The sequence below is a fragment of the Pipistrellus hanaki genome, assembly GCF_964339955.1.
Source record: "Pipistrellus hanaki genome assembly, chromosome: 18".
Taxonomy (NCBI): Eukaryota; Metazoa; Chordata; class Mammalia; order Chiroptera; family Vespertilionidae; genus Pipistrellus; species Pipistrellus hanaki.
This window is the reverse complement of record NC_140520.1, coordinates 22,884,958-22,899,259: the sequence shown is the minus strand read 5'-3', so window position 1 is coordinate 22,899,259 and position 14,302 is coordinate 22,884,958. Positions and strand designations below refer to the sequence as shown.

The following is a 14,302-nucleotide window of genomic DNA, read 5'->3' as shown; positions in this document are numbered from 1 at the left end:
GGAGGCAGTTGGTTGATGTTTCTCTCTTATCAATGTTTCTAGCTTTCTATCCCTCTCCCTTCCTCTCTGTAAAGTCAATAAAATATATATATATATATATATATATATATATATATATATATATATATATAATTGGCCTTTCCTTAATTGCACAAAAATATCTTTTTAAAAATACATTTAAAAGTTTTTTCAACTATTATAACGTTATCTACAGCCTATGTGATATTGCAATGATCAACTTACAATTTATTCGCTTTGCGTGCCACCAGCTCTGCCACACCCCAAGGCTGGCACATGGTATATGCTCACTGAGTGTCCTCCTGTGTGCTGGAATGAAATAAGGGGTACAGTTACTATTGTTATGTTACTATTGTGGGCAGGTTGATGGGACGGGAAGGGAAACAACCACTGTACTTCAGTGAACCCACTGAATAGTAGACAATCTGTCTTGGGTGGGTAGAGCAAGAGAAAGAGGAGGGAACAGGTTTAGGATAAGCAGTTTGATAATGACTAAAAGAAGCCTTTTAGGGAAAAAAATAAACACTACTAGGGAGCCATGATGGGTTCCTGAGCAAGCTCAAGGCAGAAGCAAGCCTTTCTCTTTGTAAAGATTAGTGTGGAAGCTGACTGCAAAGCTGGTTGGAGGTGAGAGAGACTACCCACCGGGAGACAAGTGAGGAGGCCAAGGCTGTGTTGGAAGTGGAAGGGGAGGAGGGAAGGCCTAGTTAGGATGGTAGGGAATGCGTGGAGAGTTGAGAACTCCCACAGGCAGTCAGAAGGAAGAGAGCACTCACTGTAGGAAGCGGGGAGGGGGTCAAAGAGGAACCACCATTCCAGCCTGGGAACTTAGCAGGGAAGCATAGTGAATTGGTTCTTCCTTTAGGGCACATGTGTCAAACACAAGGCCCGTGGGCCAAATCCAGCCCGCCAGGCCTTGCAATGTGGCCCGCACCGCGCTGTCATCACTGCACTCCGCTGTCAGTTTATGACATTGTCAGTTTATGACTGTTCAGTAAACCATTCAGCCCGCGATTTAGGCTGGATTTTAGATTTTGGCCCCTTCTCTGATTGAGTTCGACACTCCTACTTTAGGGGATGGGGAGAAAAAGTTTTTTCTCAGAACATACTTTTGAATGATGGCCAGAAAACTGTATATCGAATGTATAAACTAATCAAAAACTTCTCAAGCATTTACAATCGGCTAAGTGCTGTGAATCCAGACAAGAATTAGTACAGTTTCTGTCCTCAAGGAGTGCAGATGCAGGGGTAGGTGTGGTCAGGGGGTGGTACAGCAGATATTATCAGGACCCCAAGTTTCTAAGGAAGGCTTTCGGAGGAGGTGCCTTGAGGAGTGATCTGGAGATGACAAGGTGAAGAGGGCCGTTGGGAATGAAGCTTTTCCAGGTACAAATAGGAGCCTGAACAATGATGAACAGAGCTGAGAAACAGGGGTTCCACGTGGGTACTGATGATTGGCGTAATAGGTTTCGCCATCTGTATGTCCACGCTACACTTTGAGAGATTGCACTCTGCCCCATCCATCATCTAGCACCTACAGAGCTGCAAAGGAATAGTGAATAACAATAACAAAAACCAGGAGTAAGTGGAATCAAAGAACCCAGCTCTGAACAGTGAAAAAGATTGCTATTTATCTCTCCTGCAGTTGATCTTGAACTATTTAATGGTGCATATACAGACAAGGTGAAAACATCCCACAGCCGTAATATGAGCCCTTTGCTTGTCTGGTAGACTAGGTAGGGCCAGAAAACTGTAGATGGGAAATAAAATTCTGTAAATCTGTATCACGGATATGAATATGAAATACTGATTTAGTGCTGCCGCTCTTCTAAGTTCTGAATAAATTACCCGAATACTCTCTAAGCACCTAGTGGGCTGAAATATTCAGGGGCAAGATGCCCATCAGTTATTGAAAGCATACCGAGATCCTACTGTCAGACTCTTCCTGTCAGGCGCTATGACAAAATCATCGTGGTTTGGAACAAACAGCAATAGAGTAAGCAGATGTTAAAACTGGCCTAGCCCTGGCCAGTGTGGCTCAGTTGGATGGAATGTCGTTCTATGCACCAAAAGATTGCTGGTTCAATTCCTCATTAGGGCACATACCCGGTGAGGGGCGCATAGGGAGGCAACCCATTGATGTTTCTCTCTCCCCCAACCTCCTCTCTCAGATCAGTCAAACATATTCTCAGGTGAAGATCTAAAAAAACAACTGACCTACAACCAAATTGGTTTTGTGTATGTGTGTTTGCTGACTCTTTGAGGACAGATGTCCTTCAGGTACATCAGATCATCAAAGGTCCTACGTCTATTGCATGTGTAGCACAGGCACAAACAAGCAGAGCAGCTCCAAAGAAGAGGGTTTTTAAGAAGGGTTATGCATGCTAGGGACATGGGGATGTAGGCTGGGGTTTCTATTCCTTTGTGATTCTTCTGATACTTTGTGTGTTTTAGGCTCTCTTGCCACTGGAATCATATAGTGGTTCAAGGTACAGTTTATAGCATAAGGAAATTCCCCCTGGAACCCCAGAGATCCTGATTTCATTCATCTCAGATGAAACCACCAGTATTTTCAAAAACACTGCCCAGCTGATTACAAAGTGCAGCCAAAGTTGAGAAGCAGGCCTGACCAAGAAGAGCACTACTAGAAGGTGGACACGTGGGCCTTGGGTGTTAGCCCCTGTCAGCATGGCCGTGATCCTGGCTCCCACACTCCATGCCACACAATCTGGGGCTGACTCACTCCCGCCCCAGGCAGGGAAGAATGAGCGCTATAGGCTCTAGAGTTGTTTTTCAAACTCTGTCCCAGATGCTCCACTTTTACCTACTCTTGCTCCAAAGGTTGGGCTCCTCCAGAGAGGAGGTAGAGAAGAGGTTGGGGATAGAACTCTGATGGTACTTCCTTACCTTTTGAGATTTCATGAAGACATGTCAACAGCAGCTGACAGGCAGCCCTGATTCTGGAAGCACTGTAAAAGCAAAGGCTAAGCTTTTCTGGAGGTGCACACACACACCGCCCTCCCACCCCCCTTTATACATGGAGTTCATGCCCTGTAGTGACCTGTTGTCAGTGCACACGGGTGCAAATTCCCGGCATCACTTTGGGAGCAGAAACTTATCACTCCCATCTCACCTGACCTCATGGAGGAATCAAGAGGTTCTGACTGCATGGATGGGGCAAGGAACCAGGGCTCCAGGAGGAAGAATCTGCTATGACTTCTGAAGACATGAGAACTGAATATTTTCAACAAAAACTTTCAAGGTAAGTTCCATTTATAGTTCTGAACTCTGCTGTCTGTTAGGGGAAAGCCCTCAACGACATTGCTTTTGCTTCAGCAAAATGCCTTCATCGCCAGCCTTTATTCCCTTATTCTGTCTCCTGTAAGGAAGACAGATGAGTAACGGATAGGCACGTAATTAAAACCAGTGATAAAGTTCCTTTCCTCCTGGATTACAGAAACGCTGGGAGGCCTGGGAGGACCCGAGTGTCAGCCAGGCCACTGTGCTCATTTCACAGGACAGGGAACAGGGCTCCTAAGAGTTGAAGTGACTCGACTAAAACGCACAGCTAGTTGGTGCCAGACCTGTGTCCTTTAACCTGCTCTCAGAGGTATTATCTTCCAGACTTTCAATCATCCTGACAGCTTTCCTCTGAAGCCTGTCCAAAGCCCTTCTCAGCCGAAGCTCCCGGAATGGGACACATGACCCCAGAGGGGCTGATTTTATCTGGGTCTGAAGAGAAGACCGCTCCAGCATCCCGATTCGAGGTGTGCATTCCAGCGCCAGACCTGCTCCAGGGTTATTTCTGACGGTGACCCTCTGGCCCATTCTGACATGCTTGAACACGGCCGCTGAGCTCATGTGTCCCGGGCCTGCTTTCCTTCCCCAAGGGGAATGATGTCCTTATTGAGTCACACCCCGCAAATGATAAAACCTCAGATGTGCAAAACATCTTCCTTTCTGCAAACACAAAGCACCTTTCTAAGACGGCCCGCCTCCTGGATGCTGTGTCAGGGACAATGGGCTGCCAAATGCCAACGTTCTGGACAGACAGATTAAAGGCTGGGGTTGAATTAACACAGCCTGAGTCACCTGTGAAGATGGGGGAAACTTATTCTGGAAGGCAGAGAGGTGACTTTACCCCGGGTCAGCACTGAGCCAATCAGTCCTCACGTGAGGCACCCCTCCCCACCTGCCCACGCTGCTGGCAAAGGTTTCTCCCTTGACTACCCCAGAGTTTTGCCATATTCAATGCCCATGTGCTTCAACTGCATGGCAGACAGACCAAGCCAGTCAAAGGTGCTGAATCCTTGCCCTTGCAGGAGTTCGCAATCCAGCAATGTTTAAGTCATCAGGACATCTGTTTGTTTGCCAAATCTCACCAAGCTATTGTACATTCCTATACATGGGGATTTAAGGCCCTTTGAGATGGGGTCAGGATCAACTGCCTGGTCCCGTGCTCCCTGAGCATTTTATTTCCCATCACTGAATGCATCCCATGTCCTGGACTCACTTAGCTGTCTCATGCTGTTCTCCTCCCCACCCCAGGCTCTAGCCAGGAGCTCCAGACCTGCAGGGCCTGCATGAAGGCGCGGCCTATGCATGTCTATGGAATGGATGCGTGCTCCAAGGAAGCCACGCTGTAGGCCGCCACCCCACCTCTGGGTGCCTCCACTCCGAGTGTGTCCCAGGAAACAGGGAAGCACTTCCTATGTGTAGTAGACAGGTTCTGCTGAGGAGTGTGGATGGAGCTCCACCCTCAAGGCCATGAATCAATGTTCAACTCCTTTAGGGAGCAGCAGTCTCCAACATTTAGGGCTGATTCCCGCCCCAGTGTCTCACTGTGAGCCCAGAGGGGAGCGGGGAGCAAGCAGACACTAAGCTGACTCCAAGATCTGAATGGTTTCGGCCCCACCAAGCTGCCCTGGAGGAAGGACACTTGCGGTGTTTGTTGGTGACTTGACAACGACGTCCTCACTACCTCTCTAGAAACACTCTGAGGAGGGCTCCTGTCTGCTGCAGTCTTTCCTGCCTCAGAAAGCCTGACGCGGTCTGCTGAGGACACAGCATTCTAAACGCTGAGCTCCCTTGGGATGGTGCCCAGAGCAAGATTCTGGGAACACAAATATTTCCTTAATTCCTGGGGTGAAGCTACTGCCCGGAAGCCACTGGGGTGAAATCCCAGCAGGGGGCTTGTGATTCCCCGGCCTCTGTCCCCCACCCTTCCAGCAGGGATACAAGTCAAATGAATGGCCGGCCCTCTGGCCTTCCTCCTCAGAGGGACTCATGGCTGTTATTGTTGGCTTAGGCCATGACCCTGTGCTCGAGACAACCGCACATTCACATGTGAGAAGATAATGTCCCTACAATAACCCTCTGACTAGGGACATTCATCGAGCACTCGTTATGAGGCAAGCTCATCCCATGGGTTACCTTACTTAACATGACCCTGTGAAGTAGGCACTCTATGTCTGAGTTACAGATGAGCAGGTACATGACTTTCTCAGTGTCACTTATTTTAAGTTTAGCACATTGCAGGATCGGAAACTCTAACTCCACGCAGGCCAGGTGCCCGCTGGCCATCCCGTTTCCATTTCACAATACCGCCGCTGACGGTTGGGGGCCGGAAGAGGATCAGGCCAAGGGACAGGACAGCCAAGGCAGCAGGATGGAAAAGGAGCAGAGTCAAGAGTTCATGTGTATAAAACTGGAAAGGCAACGTGACTGCTTCATCCAACAGAGGCACTACCTCCAACACGGTGACACAATACTGATCAAGCTTCTTAAATAAAAAATTGGAGGATGGATGGGGAGCACTGCTTTTGCAGGAATCTGAGATGCACGTGTGTGCACCCCCGGCCCCCCACAAAACAGAGTTCACTGACATCAAAAACACAGACAACCTTCTGTTCCCTTCTGTTTGCTGGGTTTCTGCAATGCATCCCAGACAGAAGAATTCAACAGACTGAAATGGTAGAACTAAAGTCAGTGGCAAGGCCCAGAGTGGAAGCTTTAGAAGAGAAAATCGTTGCTTTTTTCCTGGAACTATCTCAAGAGAAAAAAAAAAAAAGCCATTTGAAGCAAACTCAGTGCCAGTGAACAACTAGACAATAGAAAACATTAGATGTGAGAAAGGATTTGGCCAACTGCAAAGGGCCACACCACAATTTACCCTCCACCTCAGAACTGACCTCCCCCACTTCAGCTTATAGACCCCTTTACAGTGATTCCTATAATACTTTATTGCCCTATCTAATATCCATCTCTTCCCTTTTAGACCTAAGGGATGGTTTGTACTTCAATCCTTCATATGGGGACTACAAACATAGGAACTCAGTATTCATTGGCTAAATTAATCCATGACTTTTTATTTTGCCAAAAGAACACAGTGCTTCTTCCTACCCTTGAAATCTGTATGTCAGTCATCATGAATGTGGACTGATGTGAACCTAGATGCTCTTCTTTTCAAGGCAGTCATAAATGAGTCCAGGCTTGGAAGTCAGGCAAAGCCTGGCTTGAGTTTGATGCCTGGCTCTGCCACTCACTTGATTTTTCTGCCCCAGGTTCTCATTTGTAAAATTCAAAGTCTAGGAAACTCAGAGAACCACTGCAAGGTGGAGTGTTATTCTCAACACAACCACCATGAGTGATTCTTTAAAAGTATATGTTAGACCATGTCATGCATCTGCTCAAACCTCTCCAGTGATTTACCATTTAATTCAGAGTAAAAGTCAACTCCTTCCATTGGCCTGCAAGACCCTATAGGATCTGGCCCCACATACTGCTCTCCTCTGCCCAGTCATGTGGGCCTCTTTACTTGAACTCTTCATGTACCTCCTGCCTGCGGGCCTTTCCATTGGCTATTCCCTCTGCCTTGAGCTCTCTTCTCCAAGATACCTATGCGGCCAACCTCTTCTGCTGCTTCAAGTGCCACCTTCTCAGGAAGGCCTATCACCACCTGATTTAAAATTGCAATCTGAATCACAATCCTGGTTCATTACACTCTGATCTATTACTTTTCCAAAGCGTGTATCCTCTTCTAACATATTCTCTATTGTTCCCTGTGTATATGTGTATTGCCTGGGAGTCTTCTAGGCTAATCTCACCAGCAAATCTTTTCCAAGAGCCCTAGTTTTTGTGTGTTTTGTATATTGATGTATCTCAAGTGCCTAGACAGTGCTTGGCACACAGTGTGGGCATTCAATAAATGGTTTTTGAGTGAATGAAGGCAGAATGAAGTTAGTAAATTCCTGACACACATAAAAATCTTGATAATTGTAGCCATCATTACCACCACCACCACCACCACCATCATCATCATCACTATCATCATCATCACCATCGGGTCAGTGGTACCTCTCTTGTAGTCTTGAAGAGAATAACAGAGTTAAGGTGTGTAATGCATCTAGCACAAGGTTAGTACATAGTACATACTTGATAAATATTTTATTTTTTCTTCTTTTGTGGCTTTTTATGTTACTCCCTTTCTATGGAGGACCCTTGTAAAGTAAAATCAACTAGTAAGTGCACATATAAGTATTGTACAGGACCATTTACAGAGCACTCTAAACTGTTGGTTAATCATTACTACTATTACTAGCTGAGTATCAAAACTGAATTTATATGACTGCATTCTTTTGATCACGATTCTCTGTATTAAGCAACTTTCTGGTACTTTTTTTTTCTACAACCCATGAAGAAGGAAGAAGTGGAGGAGAAGTAAAAACATACATTTCAGCTTTCATAATACCTGGGTTTACATATACCAAGGGAAAAAAATACTTACAAAAAAAGAAAATTACATCCTCAGCTTAAAGTGAAGCATTCTTTAGAAAGTTATATAAGCATAAAAATGATACTGAAGAATACAAAGGTAAACACTGCCATGTTAGTGGCTGAAAATAGACTATAGATGTTTTCAAGCCAGCAGAAATATTAACTTTTTGTTTTACCTTTTCTTTTCTCTCTCTCATGTCAGTGTAAAGGGAATCATTTTCAAATATTTAGTGCATGCTGATGCACAAATTCTGCCTGTGGATAGTTAATACAAAACACAGTAATGATTCGTGTTCCCTGCCCCTTGGAAATGCAAAGAATGCGCAGAACTTAAAGGTCTAGATAGGACCAACCATCAGGACAAGTTCCTTCTGGCTGTCACGTCCAACGGAGTCCTCAGGCTGGAAAAGTACCTGTTTCGCCCTCCTGTCCTCAAAACCCCAAGCACCATTGCTGTGTGACTCGCTCATCCTTCCTCTTTCAGATAAACATTTTTTTTATCATATCTTTTTCCAAATCAAGCAATCCTGGAATGCTGCGTGGAGCAGCTCTAGCAGCTGTTGATGGAGTTGTCTTTACATCAGCCTGGACATGTGCCATTCTGGTTTTCTTGTAAAATGCCTTTACAAGAAACCATACTTTTCATGTCACATTAGAAAGTCAAATGGCTCCTTTATAAATTCTATACTTCTTTCATCGGAAATCATGCCCAGATGCCAACTCTTTTACCATGCCAATAAATATATCTTCTGCATAAAATATGCATTATCTTAACTTCCTACTGGCCAATCCCTCCCCCTATTTAGGAGATAAATAGTCAGAGTTGGTGTTCCAGTGGAGACAGCCAAGTGTGTTTTGTCTGGGGTGGCTTCCTAGAGACAAAGCTAAGGTGGAATTCACACTCAAGTTTAAATACAATCAAAATTCAAATGGTAAACAAATATACACATTAGTCCTGAAGATAAGAGACAGGGCTGCAGCTAGGATCCTAAAGCCAGGAGTGGGACTTATGTGAAGCAACAAGACTGTGGTATATTTACACAATGGAATACTACTCAGCTGTAAAAAAAAAAAAAAAAAGAAGAAGAAGAAGAAAATCTTAACTTTTGTAACAGTATGGATAGACCTGGAGAACATTAAGTTAAAGAAACAGTCAAAGAAAGACAAGTACCGTATGATTTCACTTGTATGTGGAATCAAATGAACAAAATAAACTAATAAACAAAATAAAAATAGAATCATAGAGGCTAAATACATACTGCCAGCTGTCAGAGGTGAGGGGAGTTGGTGACTGGATGAAAAAGAGATGAAAGGGGGGGAAATTCATAGACAGAAACAACAGTATACCAGATACCAGAGGGAAGGGGAGTGTGGGGAGGTAGAAGAAGGTAAAAGGAGGATAAATGGTGATAGAAGGAGATTTGACTTTGGATGGTGAACACAATACAATATACAGATGATATATTATAGAATTGTACATTTGAAACCTATTTAATTTTGTTAGCCAAAGTCACCCAAATAAATTCAATAAAAATGGGGGGGGGGGGAATTTCCTCATACCCATCTGCACCACTGAGCCACACTGTCCAGGCAAGAGAGTCTAAGTTTATAAGTTGTCCACAGACCCTTAGATTGGCCATCAACTGAAAGGTACCTGGGCACTAGCCAGCTTTAGTTTACAAACATCCTTTGCATATGAGATTTTGGTCCATGTCACAGCTCAGTTCAAAAGATTGGGATTGCTGAAACCGGTTTGGCTCAGTGGATAGAACGTCGGCCTGCGGACCGCAAGGTCCCAGGTTCAATTCTGGTCAAGGGCATGTACCTTGGTTGTGGGCACATCCCCAGTAGGGGGTGTGCAAGAGGCAGCTGATAGATGATTTGCTCTCATCAATGTTTCTAACTCTCTATCCCTCTCTCTTCCTCTCTGTAAAAAAAAAAATCAATAAAATATATATTTTTAAAAAGATAACCCCCAAATATACAGTGGGATCACCACTGTATATTTGGGGGTTATGACTACTAACCTCTGGTGACTTCCAAAGGGATGAGTTAGGGAGGTGAATGAATATGTGTGTTATGGCATTATAGGCTGGCGGTAGAGAAGATTAGGAGGAAAAACTAATAGAATTTTGCCTCTAAACAATTATACCGTCCTAAGAAGAGGAAGAGGAGTCACACATTCAAGTCCTGGGTAAATCCTAACCTTCTAAATCCCAATACCACTGCTGAAGGCCAAGTGGTAGCTGTGATGACAGCAATCCCCAATGACCCATGTGCGATGGGCAAAGGAATTCCAAGAACAAAAAGGATGACATGTGTTGTTATGAAAGTTCATGTTTCTCAATAGAGGGGAGAAAGAGATCACAGAAGATGCCACCAAATCTCCTGTGTATATTGATTGTATAAACTTATTTCTCCTGATAGTAGATCAATGACATTTTCTTTTTCCCAAAAACCTTTTCTTTCATAGAAAGAAAATGGACTCCTGAGCTGCTGCAGGAGTGGCCAATGGTTTGTTTAATCACTTTTCCTGGGGCCTGAGAAGCAGCAGCTCCGATAGATGGATGGTTTTCTATAAGAGAGCAAGCATGCACATGTTAACACAGCACCTCCCTTCCCCTCAGAGGCCCTTCAGGGGGAAATAAAAAACTTGCTCGCTTTTGCCTCATAATCAGCATTTGTTTTTCAAAGATTAAAAAGTGGCTTATTATTAGAGTTCCATGGGGTCAGGAAGCTTCACATGAAATAAGATTTGATATTGATAAACGCTATGCTCCCTTCCGGAAAGATGGTTTCATTATAAATGCAGCCTCCTTAGACCTGCATAGCCATTCCTTCCCCATCACAAGTCCGCAGCATACATACTATGACATGGCATTAATAGCTTTTTCTTACCTATTGGTATATGTCACTCAAGCTACTGCTGTCCTCTATGTGTCAGGCACAGGCAGAGGCTGTATGTGGATGTGACTGAGCACAGGTCCTGGGGGCAGGCAGATGCAGGCAGATGTGAATCTCCTTCTAACTGTGGGAACTTGGGCCACTCACATACCCTCTCTGAGATTTCATGTTTCCATTTGTAAAATGGGATCCTTTGCTTGCATTAAACAAAACAGTGGAGATAAGGTGTTTGTCACCCAAACTGCTACATAGTTATCAGACCTGAAACAGCAGCTATTATCATTGTCAGTCCTACCAGGCACCGAAGTGAAGACATGATCCCTGCCCTCAGCGACCCTAAAATCCAGTGGCAAGACAAGACTTGGACAAGTACTACGACCACTAAAAGTGCCAGGCATTGCACAATGCCTGCCACAGATTATTTAAATGAGGTAGTTGTACATCTAACCAGAACATCTGAAAATGTTATGCAGTAACAGATGGAACAGAATCATGCTTTCATTGCTATTTCAATATTATTTCATCTCTTACAATTATTAAAAATTCTGCCTTCTCTGGACATGCATTGGGGTACAGCCTAGCCCCCTTTCCTGATGCTTTTTTTTTTTTTTTTTGATATGTTGATATCCTTTGTTTCTAGTTAATTTCAGGTTACTGCAATGTGACTTAAGTCTACTAGTCACTATAACAACAGCTAAAATGTCATCAGTTAGATGTTAGGTGTTATGCAAATAATTAACTATGTCCAGAGAGGTCAGAGAAGAGAGTAAATTCATAAAGCAAAGATGAAATGCTCTGTTATTCCTAGCTGGGAAGCAAAGGCCAAGATAAAGTAAGAAGTACAGGAGATGGGGGGAGGGAATGCCTATGAAAGATAAAGGGCAGTGGGAACAGGAAAAGGCAGAGTCTTCAGTCTGTGATACAGGTCTAACAGCTTCGAAAGGAGAGGAGATGGAAATAAGGACTTCAGACTGCCGTGAAGTCTGATAAAGTCTCAGCCAGCCATGGGGGTGTCACAACTGGCAGAATGACCAGGCTCTATCGGCCCACCAAGCTCAGTCACTGCCTGGGCGCCTCCAGGGGGTGAGGGCTGGGGCTGGATGTTGTTGTGATTCAAAGGTGGTCACCTGTCAGTTACCCGCACTCCTTCAAGCAGGTTCTTGCAGGGAGGTTTGAGGGGTGCACGTCTGTAGTGGCCACAGATGGCCTATAAAACGAGGCAATCAGAGAAGAACAAAGAGCTCTCAGAGACAAAAAGAGGGACTACCGAAACTAGACATTCAACTGAAGGATTGAAAATTAAAGTTGAAAAAGATCACTCAAAATGTAAAATGAGTCAAAGAGATAGAAATATGTAAAATTTTAAAAATGAGACATTAGAAGAACGATCCAAGAAAGCCATTATCCTATTAATCGGACCCTCAGGGAAAATGAGAGATAAGAAAAAAATATATCACGAAGAGAAGAGAAATTCCTGGAACTGAAAACTAGGTACAGTGTTCAACACAATGAATTTTAAAAATACCTACACCTGAATACAACTGCCTAAAACCACCCAATACTAAAAAAATAAAAGTAAAAATAAATAATAATCCCCAAAGCTTTCAGAGAGATGCCACAGTTCACCTGTGAAGAAAGGAGAATCACAGAATGTCATCAGACTTGTAAAGAATTACGCTGGATGCTAGACAACAAAAGGTGGAGTGCTTTAAAGACGCTAAAGAAAGTGCTTTTCATTCTAAAACTCTCTACGTGATCAATAATGAGAGAAGATTAAAGCATGAAAGCATTTTTTGAAATGCCGTTTATAAGCAACTTGCCTTCATCACTGGAGGAGGTACTCCAGCACAACTGGAATAAGAATAAATAAATAAAATAAAATAAAATAAAAATACAGGAGCCAAGAAACAGTAAATTCAACCAAATCAAACAATGATGGCAATTTTCAGGATGTTATTTATAGCAGATCTAGAAAACCTCAGTCCAGGCTGGAGTAAGAGGCCATACAGGACCGGGAGGGAAGTCTCAATGGAATAAAAGGTGTAATTAACACTGATAATAATTGAGGATATAGTAATATGCTGAAATGCCCCCTCTTCTACCAAATAAAAGGGGTACAAAAACAGGACTCCAGGAAAAACAAAAACTATAAGAAAACTGTGATACCCTTTCATGCCTAGCCCTCTGGAGAGATGGCTGTGGTGCAGGAGGCGGAGATGGATGGGGTCCATGGCAAGCTGAAACTGAGCAAAAATGAGCCAAAGGGAAGCACACAGCTGGCACTTCTGACATCTGGAAGCTGAGAAGAAAGTAGCAGAGAAGGAGGCCAAGCAAAAGGAGCTCCGTGAGAAAGAACTAAGCCAGGCCAGTGCTGCTGCTTCCACTAATGACGATGTGGGTGCTGAGGAGGAAAGCATGGACCCAAACCAAAACCAATGATGTCTGCAGCCAAGTAGTCCACCAACTAAAGGTCAATGGGAAAGACCCACATCACACAAGCTCCATGTAGGTATGTTACTCATTCACTTCATTCAAGAATACAGCCTTCTGCAGCCTGGGGACCACCTGGTGGCAGGTGAGAGCCATACTAAAGAGCTTTTTTTGGGGAAAATTCATCTCCTATGACTTGGAATCAAGTTGCAAATCATGCACAATTCCAGGAATTACAAATCAGAAGAAAAATGTATTCATATCAATAACTAACTGCATTAGGAGACTTAATTGAAAGTTCAGAGGAATCCTGGGAAAACCAAGAAGAGTGAGCTGAACATCATTCCCTATAAGGTCACACTGCTGTCTCCTTGCTTGCATATGTTACCTCATCTTCACTTTGGCCTTAAAGACAAAGAAACACAATATTGTCAGAGATCCTTGGACTTGATCCTGAATGACTTAGTGAGGCAGAAATTAATCATCTGCTCCAAGATCATCACATATATTAAGTTCCTTGGATGAGTCAGGATTCCTAGAGATTGGACCTTCCATGATGAGCATCATCCCAGAAGGAGCTGTGGCCACACCTTTTACCACCTACACAATGAGCTGGGCCTGAATTTATATGTGAGATTTGCTCCAGAATTCCACTGGAGGATGCTGGTTCTTGGTGGCACTCGCGAGGTTTATGAATTTGGGTGCCAGTTCTATTGTGAAGGAAATGATTTGACCCACAATCCTGAGTTCACCCCCTATGCGTTCTACATGGTCTTACACAGTCTACGAGGAGCTCATGGAAATCATGAAGATGATCTCAGAGACAATGAAGCACATTCCAGGCAGTTACAAGGTCACTTACCAGCCAGATGGCCTGGAAGACTAAGCCTTCACCCCATCCTCCAAAGAATCAGCAATAGACAGGAGTTTCAGAAAGCCCCGGGGAAGAAGCTGCCAGAAAGTAACTTCATGGAAAAGCTCTTGACTTCTCTCCACCAGGCCACAGCCAGCTTCCTCAATAAGCTTGTTGGGGAGCTTCTGGAAGTGACATGCATCAATCTCAGAGATAATGAATCCTCTGGTCAAATACCACTGCTCTACAGAGGCTCCTAGTAAGCACTTTGAGCTGTTTGTCATGAAGAAGGACATATGCAATGCTGAATCATCCCATGTG

The 14,302-nt window shown here is 44.1% G+C and overlaps 1 pseudogene across 1 annotated transcript; it reads left to right on the top strand.

Moving 5' to 3' along the window:
• The first annotated feature begins 11,012 nt into the window (after positions 1-11,012).
• Positions 11,013-14,014, top strand: LOC311613053 (lysine--tRNA ligase-like; annotated as a pseudogene). Its single transcript has 2 exons — positions 11,013-11,067; positions 12,998-14,014. The product of its transcript is annotated as a lysine--tRNA ligase-like (transcript).
• Positions 14,015-14,302: the final 288 nt, after the last annotated feature.